This window comes from Notolabrus celidotus, chromosome 23, assembly GCF_009762535.1.
Source record: "Notolabrus celidotus isolate fNotCel1 chromosome 23, fNotCel1.pri, whole genome shotgun sequence".
Lineage (NCBI taxonomy): Eukaryota > Metazoa > Chordata > Actinopteri > Labriformes > Labridae > Notolabrus > Notolabrus celidotus.
In genome coordinates this window covers 4,759,575-4,783,639 of record NC_048294.1, presented here as the reverse complement: position 1 = coordinate 4,783,639, position 24,065 = coordinate 4,759,575, and the positions used below count along the sequence as shown (strand labels likewise).

The 24,065-nt window shown below is 42.7% G+C and overlaps 1 long non-coding RNA gene across 3 annotated transcripts in view; it reads right to left on the bottom strand.

Moving 5' to 3' along the window:
• LOC117807026 overlaps positions 1-12,028 on the bottom strand; it is a 165,176-nt gene extending 153,148 nt beyond the window's left edge. For all 3 annotated transcript variants that reach the window (XR_004629895.1, XR_004629894.1, XR_004629896.1), the window contains exon 1: positions 11,865-12,028. This is a non-coding gene — a long non-coding RNA (uncharacterized LOC117807026). The remainder of the gene's footprint in view (positions 1-11,864) is intronic.
• Positions 12,029-24,065: the final 12,037 nt, after the last annotated feature.

Here is a 24,065-nt window from a genome sequence, read left to right as displayed (position 1 = left end):
TGAGATTTTTGGAGGGATATTGATAACGAACGCTTCAATTTATACATCGCTCATTTATATATGAGGTTATTTGGGTACTTAAGAATCATAGGAGAGTGATCCAGCTTGCTAGCTAGCTAGCTGCAAAGTGAAATGGTTGGGATTATAGACTGTATAATAAATGGACTTAGTATTTGTGATGTCACCCATCTGTTTTTGAAGCGGGTGCCATATTGGAAATGCTGGACGCAACTTAAATTCTTCCAAGCTAGTGGGTGAAGAGGCGGGCCTTTAGCCTTTTCGCTAACAGCTACAGGGTGCCTGCCTAGCAATCAAGTCAGGCATGCCCTTATTTAGGCAAAAATCGTAAGTTTGATATCTTCAAAAATACCGAGTTATAAAAAAATTCACTTCGTACAGTGTGTGCCGTTAGAGAAATTAGCTATGTAGACCTAAACTGTTTTTTGAACCAGGCTGTAAACATGTTTATTTCTGCTGTAAAGGTCGTCTTCTTCGAATGGGTGTGTATGTGGTTTCTGGTGTTTCTGCAGCCAGCCTCTAGTGGACGCTCCAGGAACTGCAGTTTTTAGCAGCAGAGATTAGAGATGCTTACAGCTCATCTCGGTCACAATAAAACACAAAACAAGAGCAAATCTGTGGATATTTTACGCTTCAATATCAATAGCACAATTTGTTTTGTGAATTAGACCTCTAGGGAGCAGATAGCAGGGGCAAATGATGCCCAATTAGTTGCGCTTAGTCGCCGAAATCCATTCTTAGTGAATGCCCCTAGAGATTTCTGTACGAAGCCACATTAAAAAGCCTGAATAATCAGATTCTGCTGTTTGTGTTTACAGAAACAGCCCTCTCACATGATGTTGGTACATTTTCAGGAGAGCAGTGTGTGTGTGAAAGGGTCTGTAGATACTAGCTGTCTGTTTGGTACAAGCACGTTCACCGTCATTATGGGACATCAGTGCTGCCTATAAAGCGTGAGCTGTTAATCAGAGAACCTCGTCACGCCGTCCTCTTTTTACGCACGAAAATAAAAGACATCCGGAGGGTCGTTGCTGCTGCTGCTGCTGCAGTGGTCTGCAACCGAGTGACTCAGATTCCTGCACTGCAGAGGCACTCTGGTTGTCGGGCAGCCAGAGCGTACGAGCAACAAGAGGCCTGCGCTACACATCACATCTGTCACACACGCTCTCTCACACACACGTACTCCAACACTCCCGCCATTTTGTTGTCTCTGGAGTGTCACCCGATCAGATTGTGTGATGCACTGAGGGCTTCATTAAAATCTAATGCTGTCCGTCTCTCGCTCTCCTTCTCATCTGCTTTACTGTGTCACTCTGTCGTCGCCTCATTGCACTCCTCACCCGTCTCTCTTTGCCTCCCCTCTCAGTTGTTACCCTCTCTAGATTTCTCTTCCGAGTTCCCCTCAATTGCTCTTCTCCGGCTGTCTGTCTCTGTAACTGCTTCTCTTCTGCCACTCACTCTGGTATAATGCAGCCAAACTTCCAAGTCCAGACAACTGGTTCTAAAAATAAAATGTAGCTCTCTCCTCAGAGGTCAAGAGACGTGAATCATTTCTAGAGTATTCAAGGGCTAAAAGAGCTGGTCAGGTTTCTACAGCACTGGTGGAGACCAAAACAGATTGAAAAGGACAAATAATATTAGGAGAGATAACTCCTTGTCCTTGTCTACTGAATATAGAAAAGAGGCAATTGTTGGCTAACACTTTTATCTTCTGATGGCGTCACCGGTGTGGATGTTTTCACTTTTTCAGAGGTTAGCACAATCATAATTTTGGGGGCGGCAGTAGCTCAGTCCATAGGGACTTGGCCGAAGGGTCGCTGGTTCGAGTCCCAGTATGGACAAAGTTTGGCAAGTGGACTGGTGGCTGGAGAGGTGCTGGTTCACCTGCCTGGGCACTGCCGAGGTGCCCTTGAGCAAGGCACCGAACCCCCAACTGCCCGGGGTGCGCTGGTTGACGGCAGTATCCTCACTCTGACATCTCTCCCTAAGCATGTTCACTGCATGTGTGTGCATTTGTATGTATATACCAAAAAAACTGTATGTGTAGCATGTCCAAAATAGCATGAGTGTAAAAATTGAATTTCCCCCCTTGGGATCAATAAAGTACCTTTCTTCTTAATTTCAAAACGTGCAAAAAGTATACTAAGTGGAAGAAACAAAGTCCTCCAGTTTTAACACAACAAATCTGCTAAGTCACCTGACAAGTCGTCATCACAATCAATCAATCTTTATTTATACAGCGCCAAATCACAACAAACTTCATCGATGACAGAATCAGTGAATTAACAGCACTTGCTCACCTTTTTCTAAAGGTAGAAGACAAAGAATATCACCAGCTAAAGGTGTATTTAAACAGTATCCTGTACCAATTATTCAATCTTTATTTGTATAGCGCAAATCACAACAAACGTTATCTCAAGACGCTTTTACAGACAGAGCAGGTCTAGACCGTACTCTGTGTCAAATTATGAACAGAGACCCAACACAAAGATAGGGTAAGACCAAGCGGCAACCTCCGGTCTGAAAATATGAGGCCAATGCGGAAGTGCTAAAAACTGCAGTTCATCAAGGATCCGCTTGAGGCTGCCTCTGGAAGTACCGGAAACCACATACACACCAATTCAAAAAAAGCCGATTTTTACAGCAGAAATAAACATGTTTACAGACTGGTACAAAAGACAAGTGTAGTCTGGATAGCTAATTTCTTGATCGGAACACACTGTAAAGGTTGAATTTTTTCATAATGCAGCAATTTCAAAAGATAATGAGATGACGAGTCTTCCAATGAGAAGCATTGCTGACTTGATTGTCAGGCGGGAACATTGTAGCTGTTGGCGAGGAGGTTACGTCACAATCGCTGGACAGCAGCGATATGGCTGCCGCTGACGATTGGTCTCAAAACAGCGCTTCAGAAAGAGAAGGATGACGTCACGGATACTACGTCCATTATTGATACAGCCTATGGGTAAGACTCAGTCTGATCTCATCTTAATCCACCATGAGCAGAGCACTTTGCAGCATTTAGCAAGTTACAGTGGCAAGGACAAACTTCCTTTAACAGGCAGAAACCTCCAGCAGGACCAGACTCATGTTAGACACACATCTGCTGAGACAGAGTTGGGTCTAGAAAGAGGGATTGAGGAGAATAAGAGATAAGTCGTAGATAGCTGCCATGTTTGACGTGATCTTGACTCGCATTACAGTCTGATCCGCAACGTCAGTGACATGAGCTTTACCGCAGACTTCTGATTTTAGTCCAGTGAGTATGCAGAGTTCTGACCCTCAGGTGTGCATGGACTATACTTTGTGAAATACAAAATTTAGAGAGACAATCAGGATTTCTTTTTCTCAGTATCTGACATCAGGAGAATGGTATTCATAATCGGTATTGGCTCATGAAACTCTGTATCCTACATCCCTAACAAGCAGTGAAAGTGTCTGAACCAAGCCAAACTTCACAATTGTGACCACACCACCTGTTGTGCATACAATGTTCCCAGTTTATCAAAGAGCACATCAAAGGTTGTGAGGTTCATAAACAGACCACTCAAATCTGTTTTTGTGTTTTTTTTTCAGTGTCCCTCCAGCTCTCCATTATCCCTGAAGTCATTTCAAAGTGAAGCTGCAGCAGACATTATAAACACACCCAGGGCTCCATTAAACTCATCCTGCAAACTAAACTGAACAGCCTCCGTCTAATAGGCCACTGTACAGCCCCAAACAAGTTCACATCATACACTCTCCAGCACATGGACCATAAAGGAAATTGAATTGCCCGAAGCTTGCAGTGAGCGAGCCTGAGATGAAAAAAAAAAAATCAACTCATTGAGAGTAAAAAAGCAGATTGTGTATCCACTCAGGGGAGGAAGTTTCAATGTAGTCTGTGCTTTGCTTTGTGTGTGTGCTTTGTAAACATGAAGTGATTTTATATGACACAGTTTCCAGCAGCGGATAAACATTCGAAATGCCACCAGTCATTTCCTCAGGCTTGATAAAACCCCTCTTTGATGTGGCGTCTGCATCATTTCAGACTGGAGGAGATTAAATCAGATGAACGCCGTCGTCACGCTGCGTTTTATGACAGTTTCTCAGCTCAACTGTCGCAGTCGTAAAGACGACACAACTGCTACATGCCGACGCCAAGCTGGATGTACTGTAGCTTCAGAGCCTGGGCTGTGATGTGAATTACTCACTGCTGCTATAAGATCAACAAAACCTGTGATGAGGTAAAATACCATCAGGACACAATGCTACCCTGCACCTGTGTTCACATGGATTATTTACATGACTCCTCTCTAACTTGATATTTGTCCGGTATACCAGTATTTTTTCATTTGTGCCAATATCTGTGAAGCACTTTGTTCATGTCTTTTTTAAATCTCCTGTGAGGAATCTTGAGCTTGATATGAAACAGACTGAAATATTAATGCCTCTGTATGACCTGACAAAGCCAACAAGACCATCAGCATTAACAAGCTGGGGTTGGTAATCAGATTTAGATACACTTTTTGTTATACTGGTTAAAATGATCTTTATGTCCTGATGGTAATCAATACATGATGTGTTCCTAAAAAAGAGTAAAAAAAAGCTGCTATCTACAGCCGGAGTAAACCTGGGAAAACACCAACCAATCACCGTTTTTTGGCTCCCCAAATTTTAAACCAATCAAATCCCGTCCAGCCGTTCTGCCCTCCTCCTGCACGTACATTTCCCCGGCGTGCACTCCTCCGAGTCCCCGTCCCCAGCCCCTGCTTCCCCTGACTCTATTTACTGCCCCTCTCGCTCCACCTCAGTCCTGTCCCCTCTGACCTGATGAGGTGCTTTGCTCAGGACTGTAGTCCGGATCAGAGTCTAATAAGCTCTCACCACGGGGGCTCTGACAAGCAGAAGAATGAATGACATTTACTAAGTCCTACAGAAAATGTAGATGTACTGTAGCGTCCGTCCGGATGCTGTAGGGATGACGAGCCGATTCGTGAACACATTGAGTTTTAATAACCGGTCACTGTCGGCCGTGATCACGCCAACCAACAAAACAACAATCAATGTTTGAATGAATGAAGAACTTCTCCTCTTGTCTCTCCTCTCTCCCGCTCGCACACTCTACACCTTTCCTGATGCCTTCACTAACCGTCAACACTGTAGGAATTAAGAGCATCTACACTGAACACGTTTAACAAACAGTAGAGCTGTTACAGTATTATATATGTGTTATAACTTTTCTCCTGATATCGTGTCATCGGTACAACTGGATAATGCTAGCATGATAGTTGTGAGTACTAACAGCAGCCATGTTTGTTTGTGTTTTTAACTTTCACTATGATAATGTTTTGGTGAGGACCGGTTTTGAATCAGTCACCATCATATGGTCGCAAGTCAGCGGCGCTCGTGCCTGTGAGCGGGGGGGCGTCGTTTCGGAGGAGCTCCAAGGGAGGAGGGGAGGGGTTAGACGGAGTCATGAAGAAAAGCTACATTCAAATTTCATGCTGGTTTTCCGAGATTACCAACCCCAGCTTTAAGTTCATTTGAATTGTCTGAATCCTCTGTCACAGGTTCGGATGTGTGATACACTTTACTTTACAAAGACTGCAGGCAGAGATTTTTTTTTGTTAAAAAATGATACATTTGTACAAAAGAGATGTAGTAACATTTCATCCACAGGGGGCGCCAAAATCGACACAAAGAGTTCTTCACAGAAGCTTTCAATGTGTTGTTGCAATAAATTAGACTAGACTTAAAGCTAGGGTTGGTAGGCATGGAAAACTAGCATGAATTTGAATGTAGCATTTCCTCAGGACTCCGTCTAACCCCTCCACCCCTCTCCTCGGAGCTCCTCCGAAACGACGCCCGCACTCACATGCACTGCTGATTTGCGACCATATGATTGTGACTGATTCAAAAGCGGTCCTCAGCACATCGTTTGTTTTTTGCACTACGTCAACTCATGTCTCACTCAGCAGTAAGAATTTGAACCAGTAGTGATGTGTCGGTCGCGAACGATCCGGCTCTAAGGGCCGGCTCTTTGAAGTAGACGACTGGGAGCCGGCCCCTGACGACTGGTAGCCGGTTCCTGACGACTGGGGAGCCGGCTCCTGACGACTGGGGAGCCGGCTCCTGACGACTGGGGAGCCGGCTCCTGACGACTGGGGAGCCGGCTCCTGACGACTGGGGAGCCAGCCCCTGACGACTGGGGAGCCGGCCCCTGACGACTGGGAGCCGGTTCCTGACGACTGGGGAGCCGGCCCCTGACGACTGGGAGCCGGCTCCTGACGACTGGGGAGCCGGCTCCTGACGACTGGGGAGCCGGCTCCTGACGACTCGGGAGCCGGCTCCTGACGACTCGGGAGCCGGCTCCTGACGACTGGGAGCCGGCTCCTGACGACTGGGGAGCCGGCTCCTGACGACTGGGGAGCCGGCTCCCCAGTCGTCAGGAACCGGCTCCTGACGTCTCGGGAGCCGGCTCCTGACGACCGGGGAGCCGGCTCCTGACGACTGGGAGCTGTTTTTTTATTTTTCTCATTTTTTTCTGTTAAAGCCTCACGTGATTGGTCAAGACATGGTGGCATCTACACTGAGCAGAACGGGGAGGGGAGGGGTCAGAGACACACAACACAGTGAGCACACCAACAGGAGGGAGACGAGAGGGAGAACATGCGCAACAGAGAGAGAACACACTTGAAAGGTGAGAAAACCAGTGACTGCAGGAAACGCAGGAAACTTTGGACACATTTAAAAGGCATTGACTGTTTAAAGGCAGAGTGTAGACTGTGCAAGGTGAAAATGTCAACAATCAGGGTCCACAAAAAACCTGCAAAGGCCCATTAGATCGGTCTGTGAAGGTTCTCAGTCATCCAGGTCATGGACATTAGAACTGTTTATCCCTCCAGTGCAATTAGAAGAATAAAGACAGTCAATAAACCTGCTGTTAATAAAGGTGTTCAAAAGTTTATGAATAATATACGATCAGAGATTGGACCTTTTTGTCTAACTGAGATGAGTCTTGTTTTTGTACTTTATATTTAATTTTTGTAGCACTCTGCTCCATGTTGATTTTATAAATAAAGCCTGATAAATAATACACATTTGATATAATGTAAGTTTTTTACATTAGTAATTCATTTTACATTATTTTAGGTAATGCATTAATTTAAACAAGAAAAAATCTGAGGAGCCACCTGGGAGCCGAAAGAGCCGGCTCTTTGTAGTGAGCCGAGCCAAAAGAACCGGTTCTCTAAGAGTTCCCATCACTATGAACCTGTATAACTAAAAGTCTATCTTAATCTGAGTACCAACCCCAGCTTTAAATGTCTCCTGTACCTCTACAAAAAGCAGTGTAGCAAAAGAAGCCAAACCTCCTGCATGAGACTTTAAGTTTCTGTTTATTATGGCGCCCCCTGTGGACAGAGCAAATAGTATTATAATAGTATATATAACAAATAGTATTTTTAAAGCAACTGTAAGTAACTTTCTCTGTGCATCATTGACTATACACATACAGGATGGACTTGTCTTCCAACCATGATGAGATAAGAAGAGTTACATTTACCATGACTTTGTTACTTACAAGACTTCCAAAAGAGGAGGCCGTCTTGGAATTTTGCATAAATGCCATTAAATTATGTCTTTACATTCAGCTTAAAATATTAAACCAAAGCTATATTGAAGAGTTTTTCTGGATTAGATCATGCAAATAGCCTGGTGATCTTAATTGTTTTTAAAATTTAGCATAAATGTTGAAAAAAATGTGATTGTTGAAGAGGCACTTGAGTTTTATCGTTATGTTGGTACCAAGAGACGACAAGAGGGATTGAATCTCAGAATTGTTAACATAACTAGCTAACAATGTTGTAAGATGAGGCAAACTGGTAAGCTAACCACTGTCACAGATGACCTGGGACATATTCTATAGCTAGCAGGTCAAATTGGTTGCCCAAATTAGCTGTCTTAGCTAGCTAGTGGTTTTGTAGAGAGAAAAAAAAACTAGCTTCTTGTGGTGATCTGCAAATGTTAAAAAACTAAATTTTGTCAGGTTAAAGTAAGCTAAACTCAAACCCTATCCAATTAAAATTGTTTATTTCCATTAAAATGTGGTTGTTTGTCCTGCTGGAGAGACCTGCTTTAAAGCTCTCGATTTCTGGATCTACCCAGCTGATGTCCCTCTGCCCAGCTGCTCCTCATCACTCCTGGCTTTTCGGGAGAGCACCCTCAGCCAGAAAATGTAATTTCGTCAAGTTTCTTTGATCCCCTTAAGAGAGAAGCTCGCCTGCCAGAGAAATGGGTTCCAAGTCTTCAACATCCTGCTTTATCCCATCAACTTCCTGATGAATATCCCTCGCAGCCTGCCAGCCTTCTCCTGTTGTCCACAACCAGTCTGTTTACGTTAGTCTCCTCAGCTGCCTTCAGTCTTCATTCAGTAAGCCCATTTTGGTTTTCCTGTCTGTCCCTCTGCCGGCTTTCTCCATTTACCTTCAATCCCAGTTTGTCCACTCCAGTTAGTGACTCTCGGATAAATCTTCCTTAAACTTTTCAGCTGCTCTGGTACCTTTAGGTTTGCTTTCAGATTCAATCTTAAACTCCTGCCAGTATGGGGCTAACTCCGCCTCTCTAGAGCCCCTCAAATATTCACTTCAATAATATCTGGTAATTGAGTTTTCAAAGAGCTGATTTCAAAACCACTTTTATGTCTCACTAATGGTACCAGTTGAAATCCATCTTCGGTAACTGTTAGTGTAGACCCAAATTGTTCAGGTCCATGTTCCCTGTATCCATTTTTACCAATTTGTTTAAGACTATCTATGTCATTAATAACTTTGCAGACAACATTATTAATCCTGAATTTAAAATTCCATTATTTTACGTTTAAAAACACGCCGACCTGAGGACGTCCCTTAGCCGTGAGTCACAACGTCTACTGGCCACCCATTTAGCAAGCGCTGTAGCTAACACCTTCTATGTAGTGAATTCCACAGGTTTGGCGTTGCACAACCTCCGAAACAGTGCTCTGCTAGCTTGCGTGAGGCGGTTACACTGACATCAGCCCAAGCGTGCTGGACGCGGCCCTGGTGGTGAGGCTTTCAGCCGTGTGTCTGCCCCCTGGTGGCTGGCTGCAGTATAGGTCAAAAAATCTGTCTCCCCCATTCATTTGAATGGGGGAGCAGTGAAACTTTAAAAAACAAATACACGTTGTACGAATATTTCTCACATCTATATGCTGTGGTGATATGTAGTTAGTATCTGACTGTTTTGTGTCCAAGGCCTCTTTTTCCTGAAAAGTTTCTTTTTCGTTAGTTATTAGAGTTTAAAAAACGGGGTTTTACTTCCTGTTTCCTTTGATTCACAGCCGCCGTAGAGGGAAACTTCAAAAGGACACACAGCGTCTTGTGACGTTACGCTGTAGGGCGGAGCTTATTACAGTGGCTTCACAGGCTCTGGCTGCACAATGGCTGCGCCCAGGAGCGGGATTTTTTGGCTTCAGAACCGCACAACGGGAAGAGGCGGAGCAACGCTGTCCATTTTTATTTACAGTCTATGCATCAGCCTGATTAGCTTCCATTAGTGCTTAGCTTAACTCGAATTGTAGCTCAAACTTGAAGTATTTTGGTGAGTTTGACACAAAGTGCATATAACTTTCAGCGCGTCAACTGACCTCTGATTTTCAATCACAGCGACAGCAGGAAGCAGGAAGACACTGCGGCTTTTGGACTATGGTTTGCTGAAAGGCACAAAAAAGACGTGGTTTTATAGAAATTAATGCGTTAATTTCACACCTTAAGTGGCAACTTCTGGCCGTCAAGTCAATGCAAAAAAACTTGCAGTTTCTAGAGTGTCCACTAGAGGCTGGCTCCATAAATACCAGAAACCACATACACACCAAGTCAAAAAAGACAATCTTTACAGCAGAAATAAACATGTTTACAGCCTTGTTCAAAAGACGAGTGTAGTCTGGATAGCTAATTTCTCGATCGGCACACACTGTGCGGGGGGTGAATTTTTTTCATAACGTGGCAATTTCGACAATATTGAGATTACGAGTCTTCCAATGAGAGGCACAGCTGACTTGACTGACAGGCAGGAACACTGTAGCTGTTAGCGAGGAGGCTCAAAGCCCGTCTCTTTACCACGACAGAATTTATTTATTTATTTATTAGTTTATTTGACAGGGGCCATGCAAAACAAAAACTGTCAAGCCTGAGTTAGCTCTAAGCTAATTTTCATCTGTGGTCCCTGGGCAGGAAGATGTTAACGAATGTACAATACAAACGGTAAAAAAACATACTAGCATTTAAAACAATACATACGCTACTCAACACAGTCCATCACTAATAACGACACATTTAAAATTACATTTCATTGTCTCTAATTTGATGCATTCAGATGATCACATGATTGTTTTTCCTTGAGCCATAATTTCAGTGTACTTTTAAAAACACTGAGGCTTGTACAGTCTCTAATGTGGGTCGGGATTGAGTTCCATTTTCCTGCTGCTCCGACTGAAAATGCAGACTGTCCAAATGCAGTCTTCCTACGTTTAGCTGAACAGTCTCCTCTTGCTGATGCCCTGGTTAAATTTAAATTTACTTCTGCATTTCCAATATGGCTCTCTCCGACGACTGGCTTCAAAACAGCGCTACAGAAACAGATGGGTGACATCACGGATACTCCGTCCATTATTTATACTGTCCATGTGATTAACACATTAATACCAACAGCACCGGTTACTTTGCAAAACTAAAAAGTGGCACAAAAGTACAAAAACATCTGTATTTTTATGTGATTAGAGCAGCCTATGCATTGGGTTTTGTTTTAGGCCACCCCTGCAGGGCCACCCCACTTGAAAGTCTGCACACACCCCTGGTCCATAACATAAAGAACATTAGATATGCCTCCAAATCAACCTGTTACTTTCCTTTCGTCCACAGCTTCTGTAATTGTGTGCATATTCCTTCCTTTTGTACCAATTTCAGTCCTGAAAAGCACATTTTATTTTGTGCACTAAACCACCGTACAGTAGAACTCTGGATGTAGATTAGGTTTTACTTGTTGCAGTCTACAACGCTACAGTGCTGAGCTCTGAAGTGCCAAACTACTTTCCCATTTGAGCATAATAGGACAGCAAGCTCTTATCCTATTGGCACAACACACTTCCCTGTTTGTCTCTTTATCCCTGTGCTATCTGGATAAGTGGCAGACAGAAGAGTTGGGCCTGTCCCGGTGGATTTACAATGTGGGCTTAATCTTCATTTGCTCCACGCTCTGCCGTTTGCACATTCATCTGCAAAAAGTGGCCTCAAAAGACAAAACCGCTGGATTTGAGCCTGCTTTCTCTGCCAAGTACTTAATACGGTTTATAAAAGGAAATTTGCAGCTGAATCTAATTTTGCTGTTTAAAGCATTTGCCTCTAAATCAGGGGCATTTGAGGCTGTAATCAAACTTTCTTGCTAACTGTGCTGCTTGAAAAACAGGCTTACAGAGTTTAGCTGAGTAGTGGAAACGGCGTGTGCAAGGTGAACAAATCCCAGCTGACATGTGGAGCAGAAGTTGTGGTAGACTCGCAAATGATGCCACCATGTGGGTCCAGAAAGCTATCTTCAGAGGATCTTGGAAACGCAGCGGTGTTTCCAAGGATCTCCAAGCATCATCCCCTGTCTCATGGTTTTTAAAGCAAATATAGAAAGCACTATAATTTAACTTTCAGGTTTTTATCTCAGAAAGTAGAAGTATCTCATTTCTGCCTCGGGTAGTCTAGGGTGAGATAGTTAAACTGGGCGGCCATCTTTCATCCAATCATCTCCTCAAAACATCAACATCAAAGTAAATACAGGTGTGTCTTTAAACCTGTACTCACAGTTCTTGTATTGGTGGTTCCAATCTGACGGATGTAGAAGCTTGGACCAATAAATCCCATTATGTGGTTTCCTTCAGTGGCTTCACTGACAAACAAAGTGGCCTCCAACAGAGTTCAAAGGGCAATGATTCAGGTGCCACACGTGAAAACACAATCAGCACCACTTAGTGGCTGCAGAAGGAAGTGATTTTCTTTTTCCCTCAGGAAAAATACTTTATATCCATCACTTTACCACTTACCTGATTGAGAGTCGTGGGGGTGCAGCTGGAGCCTTGTATTATATAATCAGCTGTCATTGGGCGAGATGCACTGCACATGTCACCAGTCCATCTCAATATGTAAAGACAAACAACCAGTCATAAATCTGGACAATTTAGTCACCATGTTGTTGTATGGTGGAAGGAAGCCGGAGTACCCAGGCAGAACATGCTAACTGCTGCACAGAAGACACCTGCCTGGACGGGGATTCAAACCAGGGACCTTCTTGCTGTGGGGCAACAGTGCTAACCACTGCACCACAGGCCCTGATTCATTCTAGTCAGGGTAATAGGTCGTCTGAAGACCAAACCCAGGGGACTCCTTTACTCCAAATTCTTCTTCTATACTTCTATCTATCTATCTATACTTAAGTAATGAAGATGTGTACTTTGTCCACCACTGATTAACAGACCTTTTAAAACCAGAGTTACAAGGTGCCATCAGACATACATTTTTTTTAAAAAGCTGATAAAACAGTTATATCAAGAAGTGAAACAACCAAAGAATAAAACAAATGAAATATTCATAGCACACAGCTAAGCTAAGCTAAGCTTCAGGGCCTGAATAATGCAGAGTTCAGATTTCCACTTAATGAAGCTTTAGTTTAACACACTAACAACTCCTTTCTTGTGTTCCACTTCAAAAAAATCCACAAGACCACTCGATGAAAATCTTTACTGTTTACTGACCTAGAAAATTTAACTGTTACAGAAACATTGTCCAACAAATTCAAAGCACACCTATTGATGAAACTAGTGATACACTGTTCTATGTGTTTAGCATTAAACATGTATTCATTTTTTATCTTTTTGTAATTGTTTTGTAACATTCCTATATTTGCAGATTTTTATATAGCATAAGACAGAAAAATAGTGTATCTGCTTCAATAAACAAAAACAAGAGGAAAAAAAGGAAATTAATAAATAAATAAATAAATAACTACATTATTAAATAAATACATGAATTATTAACTAAATAAATAAAAACATACATTAATAAATAAGTAAATAAATAAATAAAAGGGTCAAATAAAACATAACCCAGTAACTTATCTGTCATTGCAACAAAACACAAATAAATAAAAAAGGAAAGAAAGGAAAGATAGATCAAAATATAATCACTTCCTGTATCCTTCAACATGCCCTGTGCAAGGGCCCGTTCATCACTGATTGCGGCTTTAAATTCTATCCGTAGTGCTTCTTAATCAGAGTTAATCAGATCCTTTGGAATCATGCTAAATAATCAAATATTGTTTCATTCAGATGAAGCCTTTTGTGTGACGTAAATTCCCCATTCATCTTTATTTACAACCGTGTTTCCATTTCGAGGACTGTCTGGGATTGCCGGCTGAATGGATGAAATCAAATAAATGAGAAGATGTCTGAATAGTCACAGGAGCATATTTCAAGTTAGAGCTGAGGAATTTGTATTGCACTGAATGGAGTTTACCCTGTCTAGACACACATTTAGTTTCGTTTAAAGATGACATATCATGCAAAATCGACTTTTTAATGGTTCTCTACCTGAAATATGTGTCCCTGGCATGTCTACAAACCCCCCGAGAATGAAAAAAATCCATTCTGCCCCTGTTTTGATTTCTCCACCTTTCTGTAAATGTGTGCTGAAACGAGCCGTTTCAGTTTTCAGTGTTTTTGTTACGTCACAACAACATCCGGTCTGTCACGGAGTCAGAGCTCGGAGCTTGTTCAGCCCATAGACTGTATAAAATACAACTCAACCCCTCCTCTGTTTTTCATTCCCTGCACACATGTGCGCTAACAAGGAGCTTAGGAGGGAGGCATGCTAGTTGTAGGCTGTCTTAATAAACACAAAGGTCGGTTTTACTCCCCACGTCTGCAGATTTGAAGATCTAGTGGATGATTTTTATTTATCATGGATAAGTGCTAGCGCTAATTAGCATAGCTACATGTCGTAGCTGTAGCTGTGTACCAAGACACACGTCGACATACTGACAAATAAAACAACAAGTAACACAGAATCCGTGACCAATCCATCAGAAAGGTCCTGCTGCCTTTCTGGCAGAGGTCAGTTTCACTCCCCACGTCTGCAGATTTGAAGATCTAGTGGATGATTTTTATTTTTCATGGAAAAGTGCTAGCGCTAGTTAGCATAGCCACATAGCTACATGCTCGTAGCTGTGTACCAAGACACACGTCGACATACTGATAAATAAAACAACAAGAAACACTAAATCTGTGACCAATGGTTCAGAAAGGTCCTGCTGCAGGCGCCTCTCCGTCAGGATCAGATTCTGGATCAGATTCAGAGGGTTGAAGTAACGCGGGTCTGTGAGCAGCCGTGTATATTCAGCCAACATGTAAACATTAGATCAACGTGCCGGAGAGCCGAGGGCACATCCACTTCCTGAGGGGGCGTGGTCAGAGAGAAAACAGACTGTTCTGAGGAGGACTGAAGAAGAGGGTTTTTCAGGCAGACCAAAATCTGATTTCAAAGTGTTTTTTTGAGCATAAACTTTAAAGACATGTTTTGGGGACCTCTTAGACCAATATATATTGATGAAAAAAGCGTGATATGTCACCTTTAAGTGACATGTACTAATTAATTTGGTTTTATTTACACATAATAATAAAAGACCAAGACAATCTTTATTTTTTGCTTGATTTTACGTGCATATTTTTTCACCTCTGCATTCATTTACAGTGCGACGATAGACCATACATCACAGAGCTGGTCTGAGTCTGAGGGTATCGGTGGTCTGAGCGGTCCCAGCTGCTGCTCCTCCTCTCTGCTTTTTAAAAAAAGGGGGTCTCAGAATAATTACAGCCGTGTGTGGGGACCTCTGTTTTGGGCGTGTGTATCCTCTGAGTGCTTGCCGAAGTGCTTTGAGTCTGATTTGCTTCCCTCTCAGCGTTGCAACGAGAGGGTGAATGTTTTGGATAATGTTGCACTCCAAGGCTCTGCTGGTAATTACCTTCCTGAAACCGACTAAATGGGATCGCTGCTGACTGCAGTTGTTCCCTTATTGTGCGTTTAAGAGGGCAAAAATACTTCACAATGAAAGGACCAAAGAGGCATAAAAAAGTTTACTGCAATTTGAAAGTGCTTACAGGCAACATCTTGTTTTCTTGCATTTAGGAATACTTACTTGTTAAAGCCCGAGCACTGACAAGGTGGTTGAAGCATCTACAACAATCCCAGGACGTCGAACTACAATTTGATTTCTTGAGGTGCCATCAGTTGTTCTTTCTCTGTGATCAGCTCCAGGCTCCTGCTCTTCTGTCACATCCAAGTCAGGCTCTTCCTCAAGATCACCTGGGAAGTACTCAGGCTCCACTTCTTCTGTCACATCCAATTCAGACTCTTCCTCAAGATCACCTGGGAAGTACTCAGGCTCCACCTCTTCTGTCACATCCAATTCAGACACTTCCTCAAGATCACCTGGGAAGTACTCAGGCTCCACTTCTTCTGTCACATCCAATTCAGACTCTTCCTCAAGATCACCTTGGAAGTACTCAGGCTCCACCTCTTCTCTCACATCCAATTCAGACACTTCTTCAAGATCACCTGGGAAGTACTCAGGCTCCAGATCTTCTGTCGAATCCAATTCAGGCTCTTCCTCAAGATCACCTGGGAAGTACTCAGGCTCCACCTCTTCTGTCACATCCAAGTCAGACTCTTCCTCAAGATCAACTGGGAAGTACTCAGGCTCCACCTCTTCTGTCACATCCAATTCAGACACTTCCTCAAGATCACCTGGGAAGTACTCAGGCTCCACCTCTTCTGTAACATCCAATTCAGACTCTTCCTCAAGATCACCTTGGAAGTACTCAGGCTCCAGATCTTCTGTCACATCCAAGTCAGACTCTTCCTCAAGATCACCCGGGAAGTACTCAGGCTCCACCTCTTCTGTCACATCCAATTCAGACACTTCCTCAAGATCACCTGGGAAGTACTCAGGCTCCACTTCTTCTGTCACATCCAATTCAGACACTTCCTCAAGATCACCTGGGAAGTACTCAGGCTCCACTTCTGTCACATCCAATTCAGACACTTCCTCAAGATCACCTGGGAAGTACCCAGGCTCCACCTCTTCTGTCACATCCAATTCAGGCTCTTCCTCAAGATCACCTGGGAAGTACTTAGGCTCCACCTCTTCTGTCACATCCAATTCAGACACTTCCTCAAGATCACCTGGGAAGTACTTAGGCTCCACCTCTTCTGTCACATCCAATTCAGACACTTCCTCAAGATCACCTGGGAAGTACTCAGGCTCCAGCTCTTCTCTCACATCCAAGTCAGACTCTTCCTCAAGATCACCTGGGAAGTACTCAGACTCCACCTCTTCTGTCACATCCAATTCAGACTCTTCCACAAGATCACCTGGGAAGTACTCAGGCTCCACCTCTTCTCTCACATCCAAGTCAGACTCTTCCTCAAGATCACCTGGGAAGTACTCAGGCTCCACCTCTTCTGTCACATCCAATTCAGACACTTCCTCCCAGTAATCTGAGTACTCAGTTGTTCTTTCTCTGTGAGGCACATGGGGATCCTGGTCTATGACAGCTTCCACATCTTCAGCCATGTCAGAGTTTGCAAGTCTTGCTCTGACCATGTTGAGGCAAACTATTACTTTTCTGAAAGCAAAGTTTAAAAGTCTTGCAGCTCCTCTAAAAGGAAAGATCAAAATAACTTTTTCTCTGTCCAAAAATGTCTGGACTCCTGAGTATCTGCATGTAAAGGGACTTTCTTGCAGAGGTTCCAACTGTTCATTGATACAGACCACTACAGGCGGCAGCTCTATCTTTACTTGGGGTTGTACTTGATTGTTGTAAGAGTTATCAGGTACTATCAGTAGTCTGAATGATTGTCAGGTCATCTCATGGACACATTCATGGAAAAAGGTATAAGGTGTAAGTCTGCAATGAAATTTTGAGAATTGAAGCCAATGTGGAAGTGTTTAACACTGCAGTTCCTTGAGTGTCCACGAGAGGCTGGCTCCGAAAGTACCCGAAACTACATGCACACCTAATTAAAAAAGCCGATCTTTACAGCAGAAATAAACATGTTTACAGCCTGGTTCAAAAACCGAGGGTAGTCTGAATAGCTCATTTCTCGATTGGCACACTTTATGGGAGGTTCTTTTTTTTCCTAACGCAGCAGTTTGGAAGATATTAAGATTACGAGTTTCCCATAATGAGAGTCACAGCTGACAACAGAAGTAAGTTAAGTTCAGCAATATGGCACCCGCCGATGATTGGCTTCAAAACAGGGCTTCAGAAACAGAAAGGTGTCACCACCTGGTGGCGCTACCTGGTATCGCAGCAGTATAACAACAACTGAGCTGTTACACTGTCAAAAGAGACTCAGCAGTTTAAAAAATGACAGTAAATACAATATGTAAAAACTTAAATTCAATACAACATGGCTGCTGAAGTCCCGGAAAGGTAACCATTTTTATTTTGTGCATACAAGATAAGAAGAATCTTGTGCATGCAAGGTAGTTGTTGAGCTCAGGAGTTTGAAATAATCAACTTAGGACTTCAGCTACTCTGTACAACACAGCTACATGTTAATTTTAAAGCAAGGTTTAGATTGAACAGCTATGCTAGCTTTACGTCAGACTCAAGACGCGAGGTGCTCATTCAGAGCCCAAGCTAGCAAACATGAAAAGAGACTGTTGACAAGCAGGTTGATAATTTGGTCAAGAGTCCACATTAACGTAATATTTGCCTTGATGCAGTAGCTATACTTTTGTGTTGCTAGCTCAAACTCAGCTAGGCTAGCTAGCGTATGTGTCTTTGTTATTCATTTTCAGTTACAACAGAGGTAATTTGCTCTCTCTGCTTCCAATGACAGCAGTTTCCCATCAACATAGCATGCTTTTGTATCCTCTAAGTAAGATAAGCTAGCTGTCAGAACATCAGTGGAAGGGACTTGAATACATTGATTTTATTAGCCTGCTGTCGATGGTTAAAAGCTAGGCTAGTTTTAGCCTCAATGAAACTGAGTTGTGACATTTTCAGAGTTCTTTCATTCTGTTTTACTGGCCCAGGTTCAGATCTGACTGGCATCCGCCCCCCCTAGCCCTGTTAGCAAGTCAATGTACAACTTCCCCAAAATAGATTGTACTTGGCTGTGACTTATCCTCGACCCCACCTTGTCTCTCCTCCAGCCGTTCCCCTCCCCTGTCTTCTCTCAAATGCCATCTCCTCCATCATTATTCAGCGCTCGTGATGGGCGGCTTAGCCTCACAGACAGAGTGACAACTTGCTTAAGCATCCAGAAAATAAAAGACTGATACTTGGAACGCTCTGACAACTAATACCTCTCGGGCTGTCGAGCCCGAATAAAGTCAAGAGTCGCCGCGGGACAAAGGGAACAAAGCAGGGGATGAAAAAGGAGTCTGTACTGATCTCACCCCCGCTTTTCTATGAATATCAAACAAAGAGGAACGACGAGATGCCAAGGATGCATCGGATTCTTTCCTTTTAAGGGCTACTCTGACTGACAATGGTCTGAAGACTGGAGCACAACAAGTGCTGATGTTGTCATGGCAACTTTCCCAGAGCTAAAATTATGGTTTGGATATAAGCCTTCATGCAGAAGATGGATAACTTCTCATTGACTGTATTAAAGGGTGATATCAGACTGATGGGCTGCAGTACAGCCCGCATACGGTGTCCATATAAACAGACGGGACATGAGTCAAACTATAAAATCAAAATCCACATCCATTTCTTGTAGGTTGCACATCATTTCTGTCAGTGTAGTTATTTATTATCGTACAGATTTATGTCCAGATATTAATAAAAGGGGTCATGAGGCCATAACTGACTGTTCTGTGTGAGTGTGTGTGTCAGATTGAGAGTGGAGGAGGAAAGGTGAGAGGAAATGGAATCAACACTAACCATAACCGTGAGTGTCCGACTCAAACTGACACAAATCTGTAACGCTCAAGACTATTGGTATTGTTGGTATTGACAGTGACAACACTTAAAGCCAGCAGAGGTTGGCCTAGCTTAGCATAAAGACTGGTGATAGTTAGCCTAGCTTATCCCATGTCGTCACACGTGTTTTGTTTCATATTTTTAAAAAACACTAGATAAGGAATAACTTGGTTATGATCTTAAAGCTGACATATCATGCAAAATCGACTTTTTAATGGTTCTCTACCTGAAATATGTGTCCCTGGCATGTCTGCAAACAACCTGAGAATGAAAAAAATCCATTCTGCCCCTGTTCTGATTTCTCCACCTTTCTGTAAATGTGTGCTGAAACAAGCCGTTTCATTTTCAGTGTTTTTCATACGTCACAATGACATTCGGTCTGTAACAGGAAGTCAGAGCTCGGAGCTTGTTCAGCCCATAGACTGCATAAAATACAACTCAACCCCTCCTCCGTTTTTCATTCCATGCACACGTGTGTGCTAACAAGGAGCTTAGGAAGGAGTCATGCTAGTTGTAGGCTGTCTTAATAAACACAAAGGTCGGTTTTACTCCCCACGTCTGCAGATTTGAAGATCTAGTGGATGATTTGTATTTTTCATGGAAAAGTGCTAGCGCTAGTTAGCATAGCCACATAGCTACACGTTCGTCGCTGTTTACCAAGACACACGTCGACATGCCGACAAATAAAACAACAAGAAACACTAAATCTGTGACCAATGGTTCAGAAAGGTCCTGCTGCATGCGCCTCTCTGTCAGGATCAGATTCTGGATTCAGAGGGTTGAAGTAACGCGGGTCTGTGAGCAGCCGTGTATATTCAGCCCCCCCCACACACACACTTCCTGAGGGGGCGTGGTCAGAGAGAAAACAGACTGTTTTAAGCAGGGCTGACAAAGAGGGTTTTTCTGGGATGCCAAAATCTGATTTCAAAGTGTTTTTTTGAGCTTAAACTTTAAAGACATTTTTTGGGGACCTCTTAGACCAATATATATTGATGAAAAAAGCGTGATATGTCACCTTTAAGATTTGTGGATTATATTTTGAAAAATCTAAAATCAGCAAGCACCAGAATCCTATCTTGAAAACGTTCCTCTATGTGTCAGGATACTCTATGCCAAATTCCATACTTGAATGGCAAATAATGCAATTTTAACACCTTAATTTCTGGATTTACGTCATCATGCCAGGAGCATTTTTCAGAAAAGGGGCATACCATGAAATGGCGCAATGGAAAATGCTAACTGGAAATACTAGTAAAAAAAAAAAGTAGCAAAAACCATCCTGAGGGCTGGGCCTGGCTCTCGGCCTAGTTCTGTAAGGTCTGTTGGGCAGGCTTTGTTCTCATTGGACAGACCCAGTCTACATTGCTTCCATTGTTTTGAGTCATTTCCATAAGCTTGTAGGTTGTATTTATATTTTTATATATTACTAATGTCTTCCTTTAATTGTGTGTTCTTTGTGGCTTTATACGGGACCTAAGAAACAAAATTTCGTCCCATATGCAACAGCTTGTGTTTGTATTACAATAAAAAACCTTGAATCCTTGAATAAGCTACGATAACTAGCTGTGGCTCATTCTAGCTTTCATTTATTTTGCATACATTCTCACAGGGATCCTTCACACTGTTGTTCCAAAATGTCTCTGGGTGACATTATGTAAGGGACAATGTATGGTAAGAAGGTTGTTATGGGAAAAAGAATCCCGACAGGGTGAGACAAGACCCTGACGCGAAGCAGGGGGGTCATATATTTGAATATATTTTTTTTTACTGTATTTTCACTTACTATATTTTACTAATGATCTCCTGGCCTTATTAGCATATCAGCCATATTAACATGAATTTACACTTTATCTAGTATCTACTGATGCCGCCCACCCACTGTCCTCATCCTGCTTTTGTTTTCTTGTTTGTGTACATACTGTATATAATGTATGTTTGAGATGTATGTCCTGTTTAAGTTTGGAACAAAAAATATAAAAAATGCAATAAAAAAATTGCATACATTGGAGACATTCATCTAACTCTGATGCTCATTTTTTTTCCCCCACAAATGATTAAATGCAATAATAAAAGAACTTTTCTTTTTTGCTATTTATGCTAACAGGAAGTGAATATTTCTTCTGTTAAAGCCTCGGCACTGAAACAACTCACCATGTGCAACCTCTAATCAGGTGATGAATGACTCTCCGCCTCAAGCTTTACCTGCCAGCTGGTAGTCACTATCTTTAGCCGCCCTCACCGTATATAACTGTATGTATAACGGCTGGGTTTGTTAGCGATGCTTATTTCTCCTCTCGGAGTAATCGGTGTAATTGCTCTCTTGCAGGTGAAGGTGCTATTTTTGCAGCGTGGAGAGGATGACTCGCAGAGAGAGAGAGAGAGGTGTGGAGTGGAAACATGCAGGATGCAGAGAGAGGACAAAAGGGGAGCTATTTGTGTGGGATAGCTGCACAAGAGGTTGCTCTTCTGTGTGTCATTTTGTTCCAACAGTCGACTTATGCTGAATAACACCTGCTTGAAAGTGTGGAAAATAACCAATTTCTACATTTTGGCGGATGGAGAGAGGCCTTTTTTTAACCCTACTAGCCTGGCAGGTTGACTAAAAAGAGACTGATTTCCTGTAGAGGCATACAGCATCATAATGATACATACATTATATACAAATAGAAGCTGTAACGCCCCTATAAACACTTTAAAAACTTGAGTATGATGCTTTAATCATAGGTATAAGTTATCTTTTTCAAGGTCTCTCTTCTTGGTAAGTTCAAAATCAGATACAAGACACTCTGCTTTTACTAAAGAGGGCACTTAAAGGTATTCAGGTCCAGCGCTTAGGAGATGATTGAGCGGGCAATTAGGCAACAAAGTCTTTGGACGTGGATTTAAATGCATAAAGAGCAGAGCTTGCGGATCACATAGACCTATGTACGTGGAACAGAAAATCAAGTCACCATTTTTCCCCCAAACTTTCAAGAAGCACCAAAAAGTTATAAAGTCAACATTCTGGCTCTTATGGTGGGAAGACACTTCAACTTGTCACTATGTCCATCCATCCATCCTTCCATCCATCCATCCATCCATCCACGGGGTGCGAAGGCAGCAGCTCAAGCAGATCTACCAAGACCCCTACTCATCCCTCCTTACTTCGACCCTTAAACTTACTGAAATAAAGTTATTAAAACTGTACTATTGCGTGGTTTCGTTTTTGATGTTCAATGATGTGGTTTTGTTTCCGTACTACAGCAGGTCTTGTCAAAATATAATGATAACGAACAAGGGCGTGGTCTTGTTAGTGAAAATAGGATATGATACGTTATGACGGGATAGAATATGATGTGATACCATGCAGAATTGTCCCTATTGGTAAGGGTTAGGGTTTGTGTGACCCACCCGATGCCCCAAAATGCAACCCCAGGCAGACTTTCCAGCACATTATACAACACCACCGGATTCATGCAACATCCAAACAGCAAGTTGAGTGACCGTGTCCAAAACCGTGTCATATTTTGACCCATTTGGCCAATGACCTAGCTGCTACATTGGGAGAATGAATGCAAATCAAAAGGTCAAGATACGGTCAATCTGTCTCTGACTGGTTTGACAAATCAGATCTTTTTACTTAATGTCTTTTGACACTTGTTTTGTGGGCACTTGCTGACATTTTCTTTATCATTTTGCCAGAGGTTTGATTTGGCATTTGACACAAGGGCATTCTTGGTGACCGTCATTGACTAAGAAGAAGAGGGAGTGGAACATTCGCCAATACTGTCGGACTGAAAGTAGTCGTGACACAAACATGGTATTTAAACAGACATGTATTCTTAACACAGCAGAGTTTATGGAATTGTCATGCTTTGTTTTGTTTTGTTGGAGCCCAACCAAGCCTAGAGTGCCTAAACCTAACCTAAGGGCCTGATCCAGAGAGCTCTTACTTGTCTTGTTCTAAAGATCATTGGTGAAGTAAGTGTTCCATCCTCTAATTTGGGGTATAGTTGATACTTTCGATACCAAACAAAGGAATCACTACTTAATGAACCACAACTGAGAACAACAGAGTCTCTACAGTAATGCTGATGGTAAGGGTAAGGATTGAGCCTTGGGGTCACTGCATCAAGGACTGTAGACCGTATATGTGGGGCAAATTCATTACTGCTGAGCTGAAACAGCTTCTATGTTAAAAGTTGTCAAATTGAGGGGCGCTGGTGGCCTAGTGGTCTAAGCGCCCCATGTACAGAGGCTACAGTCCTCCTTGCAGGGGTCGCCGGTTCGATTCCTGGCCGGTCGACCATTTCCTGCATGTCTTCCCCCACTCTCTACTCCCCACATTTCCTGTCTCTCTTCAGCTGTCCTGTAAAATAAAGGCAAAAAGGCCAAAAAATATAACTTAAAAAAAAAAAGCTGTCAAATTGATGACAGGAAACCACTGATGGGACCCAGAATTATGATACAAACAATGCCATCCAGCTCTTTCTGCTTGCTCCAACGTGCAAGCTGACAATACACATCAGACGGTCAACGGAGATCAGAACAAAACCTTAAACCTTGTCCCTTACCAGGAGATTCTGTACACATATGCAGACTCTATAGATGTAAGAGAACCACTGATTTAACATTTAATTCCCTCGTAATGTTTCCAATGCTCCAACTTGGAGCAAATATGTTGAAACCCCAACAATTACTGCAAAGGACAAGCAGTGTTTTGTGTGCTGTCAGTCGTCTGTTTGGCGCTTACCCCCATTAGTGGTTTCAGGAATCAAAAACTACAATATAGAAGCAGTCCATGTTGATTGAGGTGGTCTTTTGTAGGTCATAAAGAGGCATCTGTTTCAAAACATGTTAAAGACTCCTCACAGGGGCTTTGACTGTGCAGAACTCTATTAAAAAATACTACACGAAGTAGCACAAGGCCTGGAAATGTAATCAGAGCATCGGTACAAAGAGCAAATGCTTTAAACCTCCAACTTTGACCCTCTGCCACGCCCACACCCAGTGATGTGGGGAAATTCTTTTGATA